A 24,521-nucleotide genomic window follows, 5' to 3' on the forward strand; every position below is an offset into this window, starting at 1 on the left:
TAATCCCAAACCAGTCCAATTTGCCTGGTCTGGCCCATATTCTTCCAAACATTTCCTACTCATATACTTATACAAATGTCTTTTAAAATTTGTAATTATACCCGCATCCACCACTTTCTTAGGAAGTTCATTCCACATATAGACCACCCTCTGTGTAAAGGAGAAAAAAAATTGCCCCTCAAATCTTTTTTTAAATCTCTCTCCTCTCACCTTAAAATGTGCCCCCTTGTCTTGAAATACCCCATTCTCGGGAAAAGACAGCTACCATTAACTCTATCTAGATCCCTCATTATATTACAAACTTCCAAGAGGTCACCTCTCAACCTCCTGTGCTCCAGTAAAAAAAAATTCCAGCCTACCCAGCCTTTCTTTATAACCCAAACCTTCCATACCTGGTAACATCCTGGTAAATCCCTTCTGAACCCTCTCCAGCTTAATAATATGCTTTGCATAACTGGGCAGCCAGAACTGGACTCAATAATGTCCTGTACAACCTCAGCATGACTTCCCAGCTCCTCTATGCTCAAAGGACTTAGCAATGAAGGCAAGCATGCCAAGTACCTTTTTAGCCACCCTGTTTGTATGTAACACAAACTCCAGAGAATTATATACCTGAACGCCTAGATCCCTACCATTAATTGTATAGGCTCTGCATTTGTTTGTTGAACCAAAATGCAATATCTCACAGAGTATAATACCAGGAAGTGATCTTGGGTGGATGATGTAGAATCCATAAGTTTGGAGATAAGAAACAGGGAGAGAAGATGCTGGTGGGAATAGTCTATTGTCCCTCCAATAGTAACTGTTCTATAGAACAGAATAGAGCAGGAGATAATGAGGGCATGTAAAAAATGCATCACATTAATCATGGGTAACTTTAATCTTCATATAGTTTGGAAAAGTCAAATTGGACAAGATAGCCATGAAGAAAAATTCAGAGTGGGTATTTAGGACAGTTTCCTTGAATATTATGCTGTGGATCCAACCACAGAGCAGGAAGGAGCATTTGACAATATGTAATGATGCCGACTGAATAACTGATCTTGTAGTAAAAGGTCCGCTAGGCAACAGTGACTGCCTGTTTAACATTTAGTCTGAACGTGAGAATTCTGAGTTAGAAACAATTGTGCTAAACTCTAATAGGTGTAGTTATGTAGGGATGAGGGCAGAGTTGCAGGAAAAGACTGGGACAGAAGTTTAGCAGAAAAGACAGTTGAAAGTCAGATGTTTAAGAAAATAGTTCATGACTCCCAGCAAAGAAATATCCCAGTGAGGAAGAAGGATCCGCGGATGAGCATAAACCAAATATGTTTAACAAAGGAACTTATAGAGAGTATCAATTTGAAGGAAAATAGTATTCACTATGACAAGAATTGTCTTAACCCAGAGGATTGGAAAAGTTTTAGAAGCCAACAAAAGATGATCAACACAGCGATAAAGGCCGAAAACGGTATGAGGACAAACAAACAAGTAATATAAAAATAGACAGTACAAACTTCTTTCAGAATATGAAAGGAAGAGAGGGGACAAAATCAACAGAGGCTGCTTAATACATTAGGCTGGGGAAATAAAAATAGTATGAAACCAGCAAATGGCAGAGGAATTGGACAAATACTTTCCTTCAATCTTCACAGTAGAATTCATTAATACCATTCCAAAACTAATCAGGGGGCTAAAATAGAGGGGAGGAAAAAACATGTTACCTATCACGAGAAAAGCACTAGAGAAACTGTTGGGGTTGACGGCTGATACATGCGTAGACATAATAAGTTGATAATAACTTAGCTGAGGAGATAGTGGATGCATTAGTAGTAATCTTCCAAGAATCCTTTGATTCTAGAAATCTCCCAGAGCATTGGAAAACTGGTCATGCAATACCTTAATCAAATAGGTAGGGAGACAAAAATTGAGTAACGTTAGGCCAGTTAACTTGTGTCATTGGAAAATGTGAGTCAATGTTGTAAAGTAGAACATGTAAAAGTAGAGCATTTTGAAATACAAAGTACAATCAAGAAGAGTCAGCTTGGTTCATGAAAGGGAAATTATGCCCAACAAATTTATTAGTTTTGAAGAGATAACAAGCAAGACAGATAAAGGGGAACCTAAAATGTAATGCATTTGGATTTCCAGAAGTTTTTCAATAAGATACTATACATGAGGCAACTTAACATGATAATAGCCTACGATTTTGGAAATAGTAATTCACATGGATAGAGGATTGATGAACTAAAAGAAGACAGATTTGGATAAAGGGAGAATTTGAAGGATGGCAGCCTGTAATGAATGAAGCACCACAGGGATCAGTGCTGGGCTCACAATTACTTACAGTATGTAAAAATGACTTGGATGAGAACAGTGAATGTATTATTGCCAAATTTGCAATTGACACAAAAATAGGTAGGAAGGGAAACAGTGATGATGATCGAAAGAGTCCACAGAGGCAATAGAACAGATTAAGTAGGTGGGCAGAAACTTGGTAGGTGGAACATCATGTGGAAAAATACAAGGTCATGCACTTTGGGAGGAGGATTAGAAGAGCTGAACATTATTTAAATGGAGAAAGCTTCCGTACAGAGGGATTTGCTGTTCCTTGTGCATTAATCACTAGACTATAGCATTCAAGATGAGTAGGCAATATTGCAGGTAAATGGACTATTAGCCTTAATTTCAAAGGGAATGGAGAATAAAAATACAAAGGCCTTGCTAAGTCTACACAATGCCTGGAATACTGTGACAGTATTCATTTGACTCCTTATGTAAGGAAAGATACTCTGGAATTAAAAGAACTCCAGTGAAGGTTCACTAGGTTGTTTTCCTTTATGGAGGGATTTTCTTAAGAGGACACGTTGAGTAAATTAGGTTTGCACTCATTTCAGTTTACAAGAAAGAAATGAGATCTTAGTGAAACAAGCAAGATTTTCGTGGATTTGGCAGTGTAAATATGGAAATGTTGTTTCCCCTTTTGGAAGAGTCTAAGACCAGGTGGTATATATCAGAATGAGGTATCTCCCATTTAAGGCAGAGATGAGAAGGAACATTTTCTCTCAGAAATTGATGAATTTGTAAAATTCCTTACAGCAGAGGGCTGTTGAGACTGGGTCATTGAGTATATTCAAGTCAAAGATGCATTTTTAATTAGTAAAGCAATCATGGTTTATGAGGACAGTGGAATTGAGGATTATGAGATCAATGTGGTCTCATTGAATGGCATAGCAGTCTCGATAGGTCAAATGGGCTGTTTCTGCCCCTACATGTTATGGTCTTATCTAGTCGGCATTACCAAACCTTTGTACCTGATCACCACTCAGAAAATCACTTATCTCATCCCTTTTTACAAGAAACTGTATGTTTTTACATAAAAAATCAGACAGTTTTAATTTGTCAGCTAAGATAATATATTGCTTAAGAACCCCTCTCTTCAACCACCAGCTAATTGACAAAATCATTTTTCCCAGAAATGCCCTTCTCCTTGCACTCAGCCATGCGTAAAAATTGTGTTTTATTCATCAGCAATAAAAGAAGGTCACCCTGCTGATTTAGTTAATTTTATTTTAGTTTATTTTCAGTGCCAAAATATTAATTGCATCCTAGGCAGGAGATGGCTGCATAATTGAATAGAGCTATTTCATTTCACAGACCTGAAAACAAACTCAAGTCAATTTAGCAATGAGCAAAAGTGACCCAAAAACTCAAGCAAAATCATCCTCGTTGTCTATTACTTCACTACACATGGGCAATCATTACTGAAACTGCCCAAATAAAAAAAAATCAATCAGGTTCTGCTATGCATCATAATCATTAAAAGGCTACCAAATGGTGGTAATTGGTCCTTAATTATGTAAATTTTATTTCCCAAGTATTTAATACAAAAATGTTAGAAATTTTTTAGAGAATAGATATTTGCAGATGTTGTTCTTAATGTATAGCTTTGTGGTTACTGCTACAGCTCACATTCACAGAAAGAGTAATGCTAACAACATGCCAAATGAAAAAAAAGGCTGATGCAGTATGGTCCTACACAGTGTATGTTGCACTTACAACTGTGTGTCTATACCAATTAATGCACACTGAGACAGCAATGTGTATCTTTCAGCAGTTTCTGTTTATGTGATATTATTAATAATTTGGAATTAATGTATTGAACCCTTTAAGCATCCCATTGTATTCAGAAAGAAGTAGTTAGAAATCAGAAGTAGTTAGAAATCATTGAATTAGGATTTTTACGAATTCTATGAGATTGAATTTCAGAAAATGTCAATTTTATTATGCAACATTGTCAAGCCCATACCATGCCACACATCAATTTGTTGGAATGCTTCTGCTATAGTTTATGTGCACGTTCAATTTTTAGACCTTAAGTTTTGCTCCTTAAGTTGAATGACAGTATTTGAATACATTGAAATATATTTGAATTTGATTATTAATCAAATTATCCCATATATTTGACACACCATAGTTATATTAGTAAACAACTGCTTGCAAGTCAAAGTAAAGATTTTTCAAACTAGGTCACCTTTTGCTTGTGCTTTTAAGGATATATGTAACTTATTTCTCCACAGTTTCATCACTAGGAATAGAAATTCCTGGAAATATCAGAAGAGAGCATGAAAACTGTCATATTTTAAAACTAGTAACTTTCCATTTTTCTCACTACTTTGCTCCAACTTCAATAAAGCATCTGATGATTTTACTTCCTTTTCCCTTAGCACTTTGTTCAGATTGCCTGAAATTGAGAACTTGCTATGTGAGGAATCGAGAGTAGTTCTCTCATTACTTGCTGATGCAGTATATTGTTGAACAAAATTAATAGGTCACCATATAATCAGGATTATTTTCACCTTTATTGTTACCTTTATTGTTTCGGCAGTAAACTGCTGGAGATGGTGACCTGCAAATTATAAAACATGAGTCTTATTCATTTTTTTTATTGGACAATGAATTAATATTGGTATTAAGCAAGTGATGGATATATCATTTTCACAATACAAGTGATAAAGATAAAAATAACTTTGGATATTGTTGTATGCTAACCAAGGCAAGTCCAAATTCCACCCAACCCAAGAATTACAGTAACAAAAACAGAAATTTCTATAGAAACTCAGCAGGTCTAGCAGCATCAGTGGAGAGAAAAGAGTTAATGTTTTGAGTCCAGTAATCCGCCTTCAAAACTGAGTTCTGTTTCTATCTCCAGAAGCTGCCCGACCTGCTGAGTATTTCCAGCAGTTTCTGCCTGTGTTTCAGATTCACAACATTTTTTTTAAATCCAAGAATGACAGTATGTTGAGGAAAACTCCAGTATTGCCTTCTGTAGCAAAGCAGATATTGGTTTTAATGTAAAATAATTCTCAAATGATTGTCAAACATGTACCTTGCTCTTCAGCGCGGTCTTGGCTATCTTTGTAGGCATTTCTAATCAACCTGTTCAGATGTGTTATAACATACCACTAGAGCATCATAGGTAGGAGCACTGCTACTGCACCAGAAGAGTCTTCTGGCTGTTCTTGTGTGGAGGTGTTGGGCAGGGCATATTCCATTGATCAATGGTCAGATTTTCATATTTATTCACCTCCTATCTATCATAGCTAATAATTTGGTCGTACCTTTAACTGTATAGGTTAAAGGTAATATTTAGATTTTTGACACACTATTTTCTGAATAAAATACTTATTCTGTAAATCGGACTTCCCTAATGCTCAGTCAGGTAAACTAAATCTGTATGGAGTTAATGACTGATTTTATGTAAAACTATATGTAGTGGTGAAGGAGTACACAAAAAAAAAGTTCAGGAGAATTTCATTGACAGAAGATGGATCACTAAAGCAATCTAACTTTCATTTGCAATATCCAATTTCTGGTCCAACAATAGGGGGAGGAAGATTTCTTTCCTTGAAATTTCATGCCATAGGATGAAAATCGAAACATCATTAGTAGAAGTTGTTAAGAAGCTTAGTGAGTTGAATTGAACCGGTTTTCTTTTGTGAAAGCTCATAAATGTGTGAATTAACATCATAAATGTTTGAACATTTTTCTATAATTATTATATTTCATATTCCTTCAAAATGAGGGGCATGTTAACTAAGTTGGCTAGATGGCTAGTGAGTGGTTAGATTCCCACTCTGACTGAGAAGGACTTGTATTTTTTCTCCTCATCCTGCCGCTGAAATGAAAGGCAATGACACACAACTACTGACATAATACTGTGTCTCTCAGAAATGAGGGTCTTACAATGTAGTCTTATTTCATAATGCAGTAAATGAATAAAGGATTGGGAAGAATAGTAGATGAAATTTTGTAGCCTTGGCTTTTTTAGTAAAATGCTAACAAAGAACTTTTAGTATGATGTATATAAACAGAAAACATTGTACATTTAGGAGTTGGTCTTCACATTGAACTTGGACAGCAGATGTTGATTGACTTTTCAAATGTCAATTCATTCCAACTCATTGTAATTTCAGTGAACTGCATCTGCATGCTTGCATTTCCAGTTGAAGTTGCAAAATGATTATATCTACTCAGTCTTCTAATGCGTTTATTGTTTCCAAGACCAGGATATAATGCCTATTCCTATTTGTTCTTTAGAGGTTCTGGTGAGCTGTCTTGAAGTGCTGCAATTCATCTGGTGTAGATAAATTGTCATACTCCCAGAGGACCATAAACTGTTGTCTCATGAGAAAGAGTCAGAGGGAGAGAAAGACAGAAAGAGAGAACACTGGTGGTCAGTTCAACCTGAGGGTCACCATGCCTCAAGCAAGCAGTGAGATTGGGAAAGCAGGACCTTTATCATCATCTCAGCTGGTACAGGATCACAACAGCACGTGTTCAATACCTACACAGGCAGAAGGTTATCATAGACGCCATGGTTTTGGAAGGTGTTTTCAAAGGAGCCTTGGATTTGCCACAGTGCATTTTCTAGGTCCTCCTGTCCCAGTCAGCTGTACCCACAATCTTCAGGTCACCGGAATGATCCAGAGACTGACAGTATGATAACCAAACTTACCTGTTCCACATTGACAGAGACATGACTGTCCTCTACCATCTGAACAAGAATAGACAGTGCACCTACAATGAGAACATTTCTAGCATCAGGATTATTTGGAACAAACTATCGGCATTTTGAAACCATAATTCTGCTGCGTTGAACCATTTGCTCCCCTTTTTATTTTTTTTCATTCTTAGGATGTAGGTGATGTAGGTTAGGTGACACCAACACGCTGTGAACAACTAAACTTTATAAAATGGGAACCCGCCAATATTTGCTGGAGCACATCTTCAGGTGTAATGTTATCATCTGGAAGCTTGAAATCATGAAAGCAGTCATTGCCATCAGGGCTTCAGTGGGCTCCTCAGGAGGAGGCATCTGGGACCACTTCACTGTCAGTAAGGTGCCCATGACCATCCCCTCAGAATCTAATCCTATATCATCATTAAAAGTAGGCAGGCAGGTGCCAGAAGCAATTAGGAATCTGGTCAAAAAGATTGTATCTGTCTTTCTGCTGGGTACCTGGAACACTCCTAGCTGCCTCACAGTGTCATGGACCCCAGTTCGATTTTACTCTTGGATGACTGTCTGTCTGCACATTGTCCCTGAGTCTGCAGTGCTCATGTTTCCTCCCGCAGTCCAAAGATGTACAGGTTAGGTAGATTGGCCATGCTAAATTGCCCTGTAGTGCCTGGGGAATGTGTAGATTAGGTGGATTAGCCGTGGAGAATGCAGGGTTATGGAGATAGGATGGAGGGTGGGTCTGGGTGGACTTGATGGGCTGAATGGCCTGCTTCCATACTGTAGGGATCCTATGATGATTCTCTGACCTCAGAGCCTGATCCCATCCTTCTATTTTTTTTACCCACCCACCCCCCGCCTTTCGGCCCTCTTAAGACATGGGTGCTTTTAGCACAGTGATGCTTGTGCATTCCCGCCCACTCCCAAGCCAATTATCGTATTGCCTGGTGTATTTTCAGCATTCCCTACCCAATCTGTATCAACCTCAGCTCTCATTATCACTCGTTCAGTCTCTCTTCTTTCATGGCCTGCCACCCATAATGTCCTTGTTTACCTACCCCTTTCATATCTCTCTGTCTGGACTCCATCTCCATCCATTTGCTCACTACCTCTCAAATCTCATCTTCACCATAAAATACCAGTTTGTCCCAGCTGCTATCAGTTCTGATGAAAAGTCACTGAACTCAAAAGGTTAACTGTACTTTCTTCCCACAGATGCTGCCAGACCTATTGAGTTTTGCCAGCATTTTCTGTTTTTGTTTGAAGGTAAATAATGTATTATTTGTTGCAAAAGCATTTGAGTTCAGAAGGAGGGATGTCTTACTGCAGTTATACAGAGCGTTGGTGAGATCATACCGGAAGTTTAACATGCAGTTTTGGTCTCCCTACCTAAGGAAGGATATATTTTCCATAGAGGAAGTGCAGGTGAAGATTCACTCAGCTGATACTGAGATGGCTGGACTATCTTATGAGGACAGATTTTTCTACTGAGCCTATATTCACTAGAGTTCAGAAGGATGAGAGGGGATCTGATTGTAACATACGACATTCTAACAGGGCTGGACAAGCTAGAGGCAGTGAAGATGTTTTCCCTTGCTGGGAGTCTAGAACCAGAGTGCACAGTGCCAGGATGTGGGGTTGACCATTTAAGACTGATATGAGGAAACCTTTCTTCACTTAAAGTGTAGTTAACATGTGAAATCATCAGAAGACTTGCATATAGTCAAGAAAGAGATTTTTTTAACTAATAAAGGCGTCAAGTATTCAAGAGAGAAAACAGGAATATGGCATTAAGATAGACAATCAGCCAAAACCATACATAATAATGGAGCAGAGATAATGGGAACTGCAGATGCTGGAGAATCCAAGATAACAAAGTGTGAAACTGGATGAACACAGCAAGCCATGAACACAGAGCTCTGATGAAGAGTCTAGGCCCGAAACATCAACTTTTGTGCTCCTGAGATGCTGCATGGCCTGCTGTGTTCAGGGACGTTTCAGGCCTAGACCCTTCATCAGAGCTCAGTGTTCATGGCCCGCTGTGTTCATCCAGCTTCACACTTTGTTATCTCGTAATAATGGAGGAGTCTTGAAATAGCAAATAGCCTGCAGTTGCTCCTAGTTACTATGTTTCTATTGCTCCATAGTATCTTACCTTCTGTCCCTCTGCTACAAATCATCATAATGTTCTGTTGGTTAAAATCCTGAAGGAAAAATTAACAACAAAATTGTTGCAGAAAAGTTTAACGCTATTGGCAATTATACCAAATGTAGCTTTTCAGTCTTGTAGCTGGTGTTTGAGTGTATCTCAAGGAGTAACGGTAATAGAAAGAATAATATCTGGTAAATATGCTGAAAGTCAAAGGGCAATGAGTGTAACTTTGTCAGTTTAAAAAAAAGCTAAAACGTTGGACACATAAAGACTATTGCTGGGAGAAGAATTGATTTTCTTTACTGTTTATATCTACCTCTTTTTAAATTGTCGTACATTTATTTGTTATTTCCTCTTTTGTGCAATTAATTTTTGTTCTTTTAGGGGCTAGGAACCATTTATTTTCATGGAATGTTATCAAACTCTCATTGGACACCATGCTACAATCAACCAGTTTTTGAATTTCATTCCAAGACTAATTTTCAAATGATGAATTGGAAAATCAACACAATTTAGGAACAAAAAGTTGGTATTTTTAGACTAATGGATTCAAAAGATGTGTCATTTTAACTAACAGGATACTCAATCAGGGTGGATACAATTTGAAAACATTAATTGAACAGAATTTTCCTCCAGTTTGTTGTAATAACTGAAACTGATGAATGTAAAGTTTGTATTTCACTTTTATGTCAGTCAGTCAAATGCAAATACATATCTAGGACAATAGGTCATATTCTGTCAATGAGATGTGACTTTTCACTATGACTGCTGAAATTGAGCCATGTTTTGATTATACTGAGAATTATTCAAAAAGGAAAAAAATCAAATTGTGAGATAGCCCTGGTCAAGATGGTAAAGATATTTATCGTGTGATACACAGATATGAAGACCAATAGGTCCCAAGTTTAGTTCCTGGCCTGTGTTCACTGATTTGAGTCAGTGCAATGTGATGTATCTAGCTTCTGGTGTAGAGCGGGGAAAAGGTCAGCTGGAATTCCTGTTCCTGATTGCTGTGCAGTGATCCTGCTAGGAAAGATGCATGCATGATACAAGAAATGAACCAACACAACTATAATATGCAATATGGTCATGTGCTGCTGAAACTCTCATGTGTAGATGTGACTATGCAAATAGACCTTGGGTGGTCTTTTGCATTCTCCCCTCTATAAACTTGAGTTCATCCCAAACAGCGGTCTATATCTTACTCATAACAATCCTTTTCGTGCTTGCTGACCTACACTGGCTCCTGGTCAAGCAATGTTTTTATTTCAAAATTCTCATCATTATTTTCAGTTTCCTCCTTGGCGTTACCCTTTTCTCTGGAATCGCCTCTTGTCCTACAAGGCTCCGAGATAATGGTTCTGCTCTAATTTTAGCCTCTTGGTCAAACAGGATTTGAATTGCTCTGTCATCGATGGCCATGACTTCAGTGCCATAGGCCCAGAACTCTTCAGCTGTATAAATATAACATTCAAATAATAATGTATGTAGGTTCATAACGAAGATTGTTACAGAGGGAACTATCCCTAGTCCTTTCTCAGATGCTAGGGTGAACATTATTTGCTCATTTTGCACAAGCATCACTTTTAACTTGGACAACAACTACAGAAGAAGATGAATCATTGCTGTGACATCATGCTGCTTCATAAATGGGGCTGTTGAACTGGGGAAATGTTAAAATCCACTTTTACGTTTAATATTCCTGGTGGAAATTGATAGTTCTCTGATCAGTTGTCAATATTTAAATAAATTCAGGTAATGGAGATAACAAGGTGTGGAGCTGGATGAACACAGCAGGCCAAGCAGCATCTAAGGAGCAGGAAAGCTGCCGTTTCGGGCCTAGACCCTCATTCTAGGTCCAAAGCGTCAGCTTTCCTGCTCCTCTGATGCTGCTGGGCCTGCTGCGTTCATCCAGCTCTACACCTTCTTATCTTGGACTCTCCAGCATCTGCAGTTCCTATTATCCCAGGTAATGGAGAATTAGGATTTTGTTTTCTTTATTCTTTCATAGGACGTGGCCATTGTTGTTCACCCAGTTATGCTTGAACTTAATGATTTGCCAGAGCTTTCAGAGGGCAGTTAAGAGTCAACCATGTTCTTTTGGATCTGGAGTTACAGATAGGCCTGACGAAGTGAGGACAGTGGATTTCCTTCCCTAAAGGACACTCACCAACGAGATGGGTTTTTACAATGATTGATACCATTACTAAGATTAGTTTTCAATTCCAATACCATCATGAGATTTGAATGCATGTTTCCACAGCATTAACTGAGGTCTCTGGATTACTGTTCCAGTGATAACTAATACTACACCACTGTTTACCTGCTCAGATAGTAACAGCTCTGCAGGGTCCAGACTGGAGATCCAATTTGATGAATTATTTTATTAAGTTTCCTTCAAATCATAACTTTGCACATTGCCGACAGTAAATATAAACAGAAACACAGACAATTCAGCCACTCAAGTCTTTTGATCATGGTTGACCTTGTACCTTATCCACAATTTACCCTTTTTAAAACATTTTCTTTGATATATTGATAACCGAAACCTATTGAATTTGAATTTGGAAAAGACAGTTGCCTGAGCATCCACTGCGTTTTTGAGAGGAAAGTTTTGAATGTTAAGTAACTTTTGTGTGAAAAATGGTACCCAATCTCACTTTTGCTCTAATTTTCAAATTATAGTCTGTTCTATATTCCCCCACCAGGTATAGCTTCTCTGTATCTATCCAATCAAATCCTTTATTACTTAAACATCTTGAATAGATCATACTGAAACTTTATAAACTGAAGGGATTCAAATATGTCTACACAACCTGGGCCCCAGTTTTGATCCTTTGAGCCCTGATATCATTCTATGCATCTGCATTGTATCTGCCTTCAAGGCTGGATTGATATTTTTCCTTACGCTTGTGTGTGTTTTTCCTTGGAGCTTAGACTGTTGTTTGTCTTGTTTGTTGACTATGGTTGCTTAACAACGCAAATGTAGCCTTTGCTCTTTAGGGGTGTGTGCTGGTTTTATATCAAACCAAATACTTTATTGAATACTTCCCGCTGTTTGTTCGTTTACTCACTAACTGTCTGGCCCAGTTTACTGTACTGAATTAATTTGTCATCCTTTGAAATTTGCTTACTTAAAAAATTAGGATCCTAGTTTGTGAATCCTCTGCTGCTAAAGCTAATGTTAAATTTGTTCATACCACTGTCACTGTTCCTAAAGTATATACTTTACTATCAGATTGTTAACTAAATCTGATTTGTTACTTATTGCAAAATTAGGTTTGACCCATTCCCTCATCATTTCTAAATTGTTTGAGAAAAATCTAACCAAAGCATTCTAGAAATTAATTTGCTTTTGTTACTTGAATTCTATGTTGCTTCTAGTTTGAAAATATTAAAATCTCCCAATCTAGCCTGTGGCATGCCCAATGTACTCCAGACCTTGTTTTAATCTGTCGAAATATGATGAAAGGGACTTTATTTCAGAGTTGAGATTAGAATACTTGACATCAGTTCAATGTTTGACCAACGTCTGATCCAGGAACCTGACTAAAATTGAAATCAATGAGTATCAGGATGAAAATGGTTTACTCGTTGAGTTGGACAAAGGAAGATGGTTGTGGTTGTTGAAGACCAATCATCTCTACCTCCAAATATCACTGCAGGAGATGCTCAGTTTCAAACATCGTCAACTATTTCATAAATGGCCTCATTTCCGTGATTTGCTGAGAAGACAAAGTAGACTGATGATTATATGAATATCAGTTACATTTGAAGCTCCTCAGATAATGTAATAGTCTAAATCTACATGCAGCAAAACAAGTCAACATTTTAAGCTTTGGCTGATAAGTGGAAAGTAATATTTGTGCCACACAAATGATAAGTACCTCCTCATGATATTAAAAGCCATTACTACGTTAAATGCTATACCATCAACATTCTGGAGGTTACCATTTCCCAAAAACTGAACTGGAGCAACCACTTAAATACTGTGCCTTCAACATCCAGTTGAAAACTGGGCATTATGTGCTAAGTAAATCTGCTATTAATTGTTCATTGCTTTTTGGCCATCCAGAAGACACATTGGGGGTGTAATTAATAGTCTCCACCTGTCTGATTGAATGTAGCTCCAATAATGCATGATACTCAGTTTTGTATGTGTCAAAACAGCTCACTTGGAGGATACTTCAGTCACACCTCAACTGCCCTCGCAAGTTGACTGCAATGTGTACCATCTACAAGAGGTATTGCAGAAACTTGCCAAGGCTTCTTCAAAAGCACCTCCCAAATCGTTGATCGCTACTGCGGTGAAGGACAAGGGTAGCAATTTTCAAGTTCACTTCAAAATTACAATCTATCGGACTTCAAAATATATTGCTGTCTCCTCGCCATGACTGGGTCAATGTGCAGGGAAAGCTTTAACAACTTGGACTACAGGGTTTCAAGATGATAACTCATCACCACGTTTTTTTTTGAGGGAAAAAAAAGAGTCACCAGACCCCGAAACGTTAACTCTGTTTTCTCCTTCACAGGTGCTGCCAGACCTGCTGAGCTTTTCCAGCAACTTTGTTTTTGAACAGCTTGTTAGAGGCCAAGTAGAGATGGACCTTGCTGTTATTGCCAACATCCATGAATGAATTAAAGTAATTATATCCAACTTATTTTTTCTTTTTCTTTAATCACCATATCTATATGTTCTCCTATTACGTTCCCAACAGGAGGTTGTGACGACTGTTATTGATGTCCTACAATATGCCCATTTATGTTCCAGATCCACATTTTCCTGTATCTCAATGTTATTAAGGAAATGTGACTGCTGGCGCAGAGTTTTAATGTTTCTTCATCAGAAGTGCATCAGTTCTCACATGTGCTATCCTCGGTTGATTTCTAACCAGGCATGGAATTGTGTTTTTGAGTGGTGAGATTGTACATGATGGTGGTGCTAAAAATATTGCAGCCAGTTCATGAAATTAAATGTTGTTTTGACAGTTACATAGCAACTCAAATACTGTTTGAATTTGGGAACAAAACTCTGATCTACAAAGTCCTTGACCAGGTTTACTTTCTGTAATTGAGTCCAGTCATAACATAACACATACAAATTGCTTAAGACATTTTTGCATGCATGAATTGCATATTTTATTGCTCCTGACCATATTACTCATAATTTACCATTCAAGTAGTTGGAAGTTGTAGTTGGCTTCAGTGATAATGGCAATGGTGAGAGGGTTTAGAGGAACTCGAGATGTCTGTTCTGTGCTCAGCTACATTAGCAGGTATTATGAACAGTTCCTCAATGGCATCCAGAGATACCATAGCAGTTTAGATTGTCAGATGCATTGATAACAGTAGTGTATGATGGCATAACTTCAGTTTGTCCAAAACGGTTTCATTTTTTCAGTCACACCAAATTACATTAATCCTTGTCCACATCTATGCGCTATTTGAAATTAAAAGTTTTTGTTTAAATCCTTCATGGCTTCATTGACATCTATCACCGGAAGGTCCCCCATTCATAAACTGTCCACTTCTCCGACTGGCCTCTTCTTCATTACCTTTGTCTTTGTCCCATCATTGATGGCTACGCTTTGGAAGTTTCACCCTACATCCTCTCATCTTTTCACTTCATTTTCCTCCTCAAATTTCTGAATTCAGTAGCCACATGGTGAAGAATGTAACTATGGAGCTTGGACTTCATGTACTTCCAACTTTTCAGTTATAGAGATGCACATTATATATCACATATATCTTCAAATTGTCACAGTTTCGGTGTGATCTTATAAATACAAATGGAGGGGTATCACAATTAAAAACCAAATCAATACTCAATTAACTTTGAAATCTCTTCTAAAAATCTACCTTTCTTACAAACCTTCTAATTTTCTTTACCAATGTGTCTCCTTCAAACAGTGCTGGTTTTGTTTTGTGCTTTAGGTAATTACTTTCATACATTCTTTCAATGTTGATTCAGTCTGTAAATGTAAATTATTGTAATTGTTGCACAAGAGATTGCAAATGTCTTTGCTGAAAGCATGAGTCAGTCATGACTTAAGGAAATGATACAGGACTGGTCTTCATATGTATCAGAGATAATGGGAACTGCAGATGCTGGAGATTCCAAGATAATAAAATGTGAGGCTGGATGAACACAGCAGGCCAAGCAGCATCTCAGGAGCACAAAAGCTTCCCGAGGGAGGAGGGTAACTTCTTCAGGTTAGGCATCCCTGGAAGAGGCTGCTCCTGAGATGCTGCTTGGCCTGCTGTGTTCATCCAGCCTCACATTTTATTATCTTGGTCTTCATATGTGTTGTCAGCTGCCAAAACAGTGACCCACCAACATTACTTCCACTGCTCGGGTTGCTGTTAGGAGTAGGGCACATGGTCAAGCCCTAAGTAAAGATTTATGAATCGTAAAAAGTCAAAACAATGCAAGACACAACAGATACCACAGAATGGGCTGAATTTTACCAAAAATGATCCAAGTGTCAACTTTAGAGGTTTTCATTCACAGCTCCATTACATTTCTGTGCTGCTCACCCCAATAAATATACATGTACTGTGCTGCTACGGTGCGGTGCTCACCAGTGGTGAAAATATTTGCTGCTGTTATCACCTTCTAGGATTTGGGACACCAGTGTCAAATTTAAAGCCTAGTGTTGTACCACATCAAACACTTCTGGTCATGAATCATCCTTCACAGAATACATAGTGGGAGTTAAGCAATAACATAAAAGTCTCTGATTGAATATGTTATTGACAGGGTGGCACTTCATGCAAATAGAATTTCACATTATTAAATGCATTCAATGATCACTGCAGCCAGCTCAGATCTTGCTTGGAAGTGGATGTCACTTTATTCACTTCCTCACTCTTGTGATGTGAGCTAAGCCAGCATTTATTACCCATCCCTAATTGTCTTTGAGAAGATGGTGGTGACTACCTCCTCTCCAACTTGTAGTCTCCTGTTCTGTCATACAGAAGCTGCTGAACATGCGCATCTCACTCCTCGAAAGCCTGTTGCCACTCTCCCAGTTCTTCCCTGGCCATCAAATTCTCAGTTTGCCTGTTTCGGTTATATGGAGAACAACATGCAAAAGTTACACAGTACTCACTTGTCTGGACTGTATTTGAAGGCCACCACAGACTGATCTACGTAACAGAACTTCATCTCTAGGAGGCCTGATCATTTGTTCCACAATGGCTCCTGTGGAAGAACAGATGGCAATTTATCTACAACAACAACAAAAAAAACAAAAACAAAGTTGCTGGAAAAGCTCAGCAGGTCTGGCAACATCTGTGAAGGCAAAAACAGAGTCAATGTTTTGGGTCTAGTGACCCTTCCTCAGAACTGATGGTGCCTGGGAAAATGTCAGTTTATATGCAGAAAATAGGGAGGTGGGTGGAATAGGGACTAAACGATTGGTTAGAGCCCGAACTGAGAGAGAGAGAGACAATTGGACAAACAATGGAGTTGTTAATGATCAGGCTAGGAGGGTGAATAGTTGTTAATGGGCACTGTTAGTGACGATCAACAGGGGCTGTGTAATGGCAAGAGGTTATGTGGTAACAGGGCACGGTGTGTGGGGTGGGGCTGGAACATTGGAGAGTTTAGGCCCTAAAATTATTGAACTCAATATTGCGTCCGGAGGGCTGCAGGGTCACCAAGTGGAAAATGAGATGTTGTTCCTCCAACTTGCACTGGGCTTCACTGGAACACTGAATCAAACCAGAGACAGAGATGTTGGCCAGGGAGCAAGGTGGCACATTGAAGTGGCAGGCAACAGATGGCAGACGCTGACCTACCTGTTGCCTGCCACCTCAATGCATTTTGACTTGATAGAGGTGTGCAAAATGATCAGACGTATAAATAGAGTAGACAGCCAGAGACTTTTTCCTAGGGTGGAGGTAGCTTTTATGAGGGGACATAGTTTTAAAGTGAGTGGGGGTAGATATCGGGGAGACGTCAGAGGTAGGTTCTTTGCTCAGAGAGTGGTAAGGGGGTGGAATGCATTGCTGGAGAGGATAGTGGAGCTGGCCTCATTAGGGGCATTTAAGCGGCTATTAGATAGGCATATGGATGATAGTATAAAGTAGGGGTGGAGGTTAGATAGACCTTGGGTTTAGGGTAAAAGTTCGGCACAACATTGTGGGCTGAATGGCCTGTACTGTGCTCTAATGCATCAGCCATGGTTGTAGATAGCAGCCCTTGTCACCAACATTGGCACAGGAAAATGAGATAAAAGAGTGTTGCCTGGTATAAATCACATCAGTTACAATCTTGATGTATTTGTGGATTGTGAGATCCACAGGCATCTCAGTGGATCCTTAGAAGCAGCTTGATCGCCATCCAGTTCACAGGTCACAAGACCCGCTCCAGTAGATGGCATAGTTCTGTGATGGTGTCCCAGGACGTCCTTAGTCTGCGGTGGTGATGTGCCATCTGTAGGAAATGGCATTGGAAGCAATAGATCTGGGCTTTGAGCTCCTTTTATTGTCTTGGGCTCTGGGTGCCAACACTAATGGCCTCTGGGGTTAAGTGCTCTCACCAATCTTCATTTCCAAGTATTTTTACTCAACTTACTTAAACCTGTAATGATGCAACTCTGGCGTAGGTGGGATTTGTACCCAGACATTCAGGTCCTGAGGTAAGGACACTTAATTTCTATGTTGAGTGTAAGGGGGCTGTCTAATTATCAGTGTCAAGAATAGACCAGCAGAAATTATGAAAAAGCAGAGGCACTTGTCGCATAACAAAATATAGTTTTTTTTACAAGTATAGTTAACATTTAATTAGTTAGAGATAAACTTTCCTATTGGGACCTAGGTATGCTATGTTGGTCACCACTGAGACCTTCTGCAGTATGAACAGTTTCTTCACCCAAAGGTTATGTGACAAATGTGTTACAAGTGTGAGGTAATGCATTTGAAAGGTCAAATGCAAGAGAAAAGTATACAGCAAATGGCAGGAACCTTAGGATTACTGATATTTGCACCCTGGGGTACAAGTCCACAGCTCCCTGAAGGTGACGACACAAGGGAATAAGATTGTAAAGCTAGCGTACAGCATGGACATCGTCATCAGTCAGGGTATTGAATATTAAAGTTGGCAAGTCATATTGCAGCTGTGTAAGACGTTAGTAAAGACAGAATTAGAATATTGTGTGCATTTCTGGCCGCCACATTATTGGGAGAATGTGGGGGCTTCAAAGCAAAAGAGGTTTACCAGGATGTTAGATAACACGGTGTGAAGCTGGATGAACACAGTGGGGCCAAGCAGCATCGGAGGAGTAGGAAAGCTTGACGTTTTGGGTTGGGACCCTTCTTCAGAAAAAAGTTTACCAGGATGTTATCTGGTTTGGAGTGCATGAGCTATGAGGAGAGGATGGACAAACTTCGATTGTTTTTGCGAGAGAGTCAGATCCTGAGGAGTGACCCAACACAAGTTTGCAAAATTATGAGGGGCGTGGATAATTTGGATAGTCAAAATCTTATCTCAGTGTGGAAATAGCAAATACTAGGGGACGTAGAAGGTGAAAGGAGGAAAGTTTAAAAGAGATGGGTGAGGTGAGTTTTTGTTTCACAGAAGGTAGAAGGCCTGGGGAGATGGTAGAAGCAGATGTGATAGCCACATTTAAGAGGTATTTAGACAGATACATGGGCAGGCAGGGAATAAAGGGACACAGACTATGTGCAAGCATATAGGATTAATTTAGAATGGCACAATGGTCAATGCAGATATGATGGGCTAAAGGGCCTGTTCCTATGCTATACTGTTCTATGTTCTGTCATCAAGTTGAGTGGAGCTTATGAAACTTCAATATTAGTTCTTCAGAATTATCACCTGATGCATATCTCAGTCTAAGCCTTTATTCCCCATTGCTACCCTTCATACATTCATTAATTTAAATACTTTTTAATTCATCTACACTCATGTCTCTAACTTCCCAAATACAGGCAGCCTGGAAGTAACATTTCTTTTCCTGAATGCGTTCTCTTCTGGCTTGAAAGATCAGTAGGTTTTGGTTTGAGGACTTGACTTTAATTTTAATGTTGACCTTGATGCATCTGTGAACCATTTCGCCACTGGAGGAATTTTGTCTTTTGTGAAGTATATTGTTCGTGTAATTAGTCCCTGACGTCATCTAAGGAACCTTCCATCTCCTTAATTGTTTTTGCAGTTGAACAGTGTACTTCTTCAGGTCTGGTAAGGAGATATAGTCCATAAATGATTTCTATCGCCTTCTCCATTCATTAGAAAGAGACAATTGGTTATGTTTAGAATGAGGGTAACCACTCCACAAGCGTGGGCTAAGGTGAAAAGGCAGGTCTTCATAAGTCACCACAGAATTGAACCTGTGCTGCTGGTTTTACTCTGCACCACATCTCGTCATCTAGACAGCTGAGCAAATAACAGACACCCCACTGCCCCCACCATTCCTTCCCCAATTGTACGACCACGCTCCAGCTACTTTGCTGATGCTCCATAATATCATCTGGAGGGCCTTAAATCTCGCAAATGCCATCATGCAAGACTGCTGCATTGTTAAAGATAATACCTTCTTTCTTACAGCATCTTTGATTTTTGAACCAGGCAGTTTTATTTAGATTTCTTTTTTGGTATGCTGAATGTTCAGACCTGGGAATTTCTTCATTTTGATTTTGACCTGGCTTCCATACTACTCATCTCCATGTTATGCAAACAAATCCTCATTCTTAACCTGCTAATATGTCTTGAGCTGAAGTTTTGGTATAGGTACCTTTTAAGTAGATTGCTTTACATTTCTACAATTTTACAGAGACAAAATACATTGTCATGATTGAGCCTTGTCTGTGCCTCTGAGGCTTTGATGTTCCACAACAATAGTGGATTCCTCTGAAGTTAAATCTTCCTTAGTCTATAAGTAGTATGACAAAGACTCATCAATAGATTCAGAACTGCTGTTAAAGTTAATCAGGTCTGATTGGAGAGATCCATAGTCCTAGTTTTTCCTCTGATTTGTGGAAGTTTTTTAATGGAGCTATTTATGGTTTCTCTTCAGTGCTGAATCCTTCTTCTAAATATTGCCCTTCCAAGAAAAAAAAATTTCAGTTTGAAATAATTATCAAAGGCTTTTGGGATGCCATCAAAAGTTTTGTTGTCTGCCTCTGTATTTTGCTGATTTATAATGTTACACTCACTAGAGAATATATTAATATATTAACTTGTTCAGCTTCAGATTGAGTATTTAATTTTATTTCTGTATCTCCAGAATTATTGCTCCAAACTTTTCAGTCCTGTGTTCAATTTGTCTTATCTCTGAAATTAATTTTTTTCGAAGCATTATTTCTCCTTCCATTTCTTCTCAATATACTTCTTTATTTTTACTTCTGTAAAAAAAATCTATAACATCTGTGTTTGATCCACCATCTCCAAATTTGTACTCTTGTACTTAACCAATGCTGTTTAAATTTTGTTGTCTTAAAGATTTTTCAGACTACTGAACTCCTTTCTACAGCATTACTATATATATCAACAAAGATTTAAATTCAGTTTAGCAGTAATAATGTATTTTGTTACTACTTTCAAGTTTCAAATTCTGCTAAATTGCAATTTGGTATTGTTAACATTAAGTTGTACAGTCAAGATGAACATTTTCCCACTTCTGTCCTTGCCCTCTTTAATGTAGCTATGCCTTTTGGAACCTACCTGTGATGCACTGATACTCATTTTGAAGGGTAAGTATTCCTTTTCATACTCCTTTCCATGCTTGGTCTTCGGCGCGTTTACTGTAAACTGATTTCCTGAAGATCTCTAATTTTACTCCCAGAATCCCCATATGCTCTGGCAGAAACTTCTTCTCAAAGGTCTTTGTCTTTTCTCAGCATAGCTCGATTTCTTAGCCTACACTGATTTTCTCTGTACCTCTGACCTACTCTGAGGTGAAAGTTTTCTTCTGGACTGATGCTTTGACCCTATTGCTGTTCCTATGGGTAGTGCTGTTTTTAGATTTCAGCTACTGTCAACTCTGTCTTCTTAAAATGGTCATGCTCTTTTGCTGGTCAATTCACTTGCTCAGTTGTCATTGAAAGTCTTTCCTTCTGGATCAATTGGATTATCTCTACTTTTGTTAACATAATGAATTTCAGTGAAAGTGCACTCCCACTAATCACCATGTTGTATTGAGCTTTGTGCGCCAAACACTAATAGCTTGTGGTTGGAGTAATTTGCTGCCACCAATCATACTTTTTGTGCTGTGCCTAAGGACCTATCTAATTATCAGTGGTGGATATATAGTCATTCCTCCATATTCGCAGGTCCGTTCCTGAGAACCCCCATTCCAAAGATGAAAATTGCAAGTGCTGAGCTCCTTAAAAATAGGTTAAAATGGTTGAAAGTAACAAGGATTCATGATTTTTGCCTGCAGATATTGATTTTTATTGTTACTTATTCTTGGCACAGATAGACAAATTTGTGATTTTGTGGAACAAAGGATTTATTATGGACTCCTAGTGAATTTTAACAAGAAGAGATACTTATTTTATGTACCAGGGAATGCCTTACTGCCTGATAGTATTGGGTACAATTAACATTAACAAGTTAGACATGATCATGAATTGTCTGGAGCCAGGTAGACCATGTTTGTCTTTATCAGGACCCCAAGTACAACTGATTGTTTCCGCATCCAAAGGCTGTTTGACATAATCAGGTTTTGTGCAGCCAATTCAACTTCATCATTCACTATTTCAGAACCATTACCTCATACATCGTGTTACTTCACAATTCTTAGAGAGCCCTCTTTTAATTTCCTTGCAGAAGGTTTTTTTTTTCAATTTTTCACCCTTTGTATGCATGAAAAATCAAAAAGTGGTGAAATTCTGGATTTCAGTAAAATTTCCAAAAGTTCTCAAATCAAGTCAGTAATAGGTTTTGGAACTGAGGTTTATTTCAATACTGGAAAAAGACTCCAATGTCATTAATATTCAAAACTCCTATTAAAGCTCATGGCCAATATTTCACAGTATGGTATAAATTGAGATGAAGAATTGTGAAATAACAATATTGTGATGCTGACAAATTCACATATAAGCAAACTTGATATCTGTAAATTCATAACAATAATAAATTCTTTTCACATTTAATTTGGACGAGAGAAAGCATTGGTACTGCTACTGATATTCCTATTCGTGACAGATCTTATTCCTACCTGCACCTGTGACGTAGAACTAGGTTGTACTGTATCATATGGATTATGCTTTCACTTTATAAGATATGCTTGTTTTCGGTAAAAGTGAGCTCATGGAAAAAGGAATGGTTGATGATTGGTTGTAATGGTAGGATTAAGTTACATATCACGATAAAGTTTTCTCCTTAGAAAGTTTAATTCTTCTCCATTTGCTTTGTTGCACTCTTTATGAAATACATTTTCAGCAGTTCTCATAATACTGTTGCTCATAAAGTTGAACCAAAATATGTGCTGCAGATGTTTAACAATGACTGAAACGACACCTTCGGTGGTGTTTTGTCATAAATGTGTATTTGTAAAGTGCTAAAGTTGATGTTACACTGATGCAGCCTGGTGGCTGAGGCACTGATAACTGCGTGAAACTGTTGCATATAGAGATAGGCTCTTGACATCGTCTGTCGGCCTGAGGCTGTCCGCTTTGTGTCTGCTTTAATTGAAAATTAATAGTTAGGGGGTTGCCATGGAAATGATACCATTGCTTGCAGACAGCAACCCCAGCTTTTTTGCAAAGCAGACACTAGTGGTATTGTTTGTCCTTTTTGACCTCGGAAGGTCAAAAGCCTGTAGGAGGAAGAGAAGTACAAATATTCTAGTTCAAGCAAAGAAAAGAGGAAAATAGTGTATTTAAATTGAAATGATATTTTAATAATAAAGCGCTAGGTTTGAGCAAAAGTTTTCAATAGAAAAATAGCTAAGGATTTTTTCTTTCATTTTATGCAGGCAATTAAATGTATTATTACAAAACCTCAGAGGTTGATAGCACTGTTGCAGTGAAGCACAATATCATCATATCTATTGTAAACAGATTTGTGTGAAAATTTCATTTGCCTAACATGATAACGGATGATCATTTTTCCCCCTTTTGTGTGTCATTGTAACAAACATTTACAGGATGATAAATGACAAGTGTTTGTGGGGTAGTAGAAAATTATAAAGGAAAATGTAGGGAGCAAGAAGAACAAGATAGAACACGCGAACAGTACATGTTTCAGAACTGATAATGGGATTAACGTATGCAGTTCCATAAAAATAAGAACAATGCCATAAGGAAATTTTGGACACAATAACCAGTTGTCATTTAAAATATTCTAATTCTAATCTAAAAGCAAAATTTTGTTTTTGTTTGTTTTCACTATTTTCACGAGGACCAATTAAGTTAATTTCAGAATAATTTGTGAAGCAAGTAGCTGTTATAAGCAAGACCAAGCTTTTAAAAAAGCTGGTGGATGTTGGATAAATCTAAATACACAAAATATTCAGTTGCTGGTTTCAATGCATAGACAAGTTTATTTTTCGTAGTGAGGCAAGTTGGGTATCCTTAAAGGGCAGGGGGTGCGATGCAAAATTGCTGTAATTACTTGGCCAAAATGTATGCTTTATGGGTTATTAGAGACATTTATTTTTAAGTAGTCCTTTAGATAACTTCCCCTCTCTTTTTCAGCATTTCATGAAAATACAAAGTGCATGCAGATGTTGCTCATCTGCGGCTACTACTAAAAGGAAACAGTAGCAGAAAACTTTTTGGCTGAAGATCATTTAGAAAAATTTACTATGTAGTAACACTTAAAAGGTGCTTCATTTAAACCTGTAGGTAATGTGCTATTAAAAGCCTGTTCACTCATGCCTGTTCACAGCTTGAAGCTGCGAGTTCAAGTGGTCTTTCCCTAGAGTTAGAGTTAGAGGCTATAAAACTGAAAATGCTGTCATGCCTGCCTGGGGTGGAACTCCTAGAGAACGAGCCAGTTCTTGCACACAACTTGAAAAATTATGCCAAATTAATGACTTGATTTACTGATTCTGAAAACTCATTTTTATTGTCTAGCTTCAGATCAGTAGTTTTTTTTTACTTTTATCCTCACGGTTAGGGTCAGGGGTTCCCACCTTTTATAACAACGATGTCTACAGCCAAATACCGCTAGGTTACAGTATTAAATCTTAGAACTCCATGTGGTGTTGTGAGCTGGTAGCAGATGGACTTTCTTTGCATCTGCTGTGTACAGACTTGGCTTTGTACTCTTTTCCTCGGGGAGAGAAAGTCTTTCTTCTCTGCTAGTTGATTCCTGTTTTTGTGAAGCAGCTAAGAAAAACATCTGTGGCAGGCAGAAAAAATTGACAAAGGATTGACAAACACCATTAGCTGAAAAAT

The 24,521-nt window shown here is 38.3% G+C and overlaps 1 protein-coding gene across 4 annotated transcripts in view; it reads left to right on the plus strand.

Moving 5' to 3' along the window:
- The window catches only part of foxp2 (forkhead box P2), a 724,116-nt gene that overhangs the window by 298,871 nt on the left and 400,724 nt on the right, over positions 1-24,521 (plus strand). The gene's annotated exons all lie outside the window — the stretch shown is intronic.

Source organism: Stegostoma tigrinum, chromosome 18 (assembly GCF_030684315.1).
Source record: "Stegostoma tigrinum isolate sSteTig4 chromosome 18, sSteTig4.hap1, whole genome shotgun sequence".
Classification (NCBI taxonomy): domain Eukaryota; kingdom Metazoa; phylum Chordata; class Chondrichthyes; order Orectolobiformes; family Stegostomatidae; genus Stegostoma; species Stegostoma tigrinum.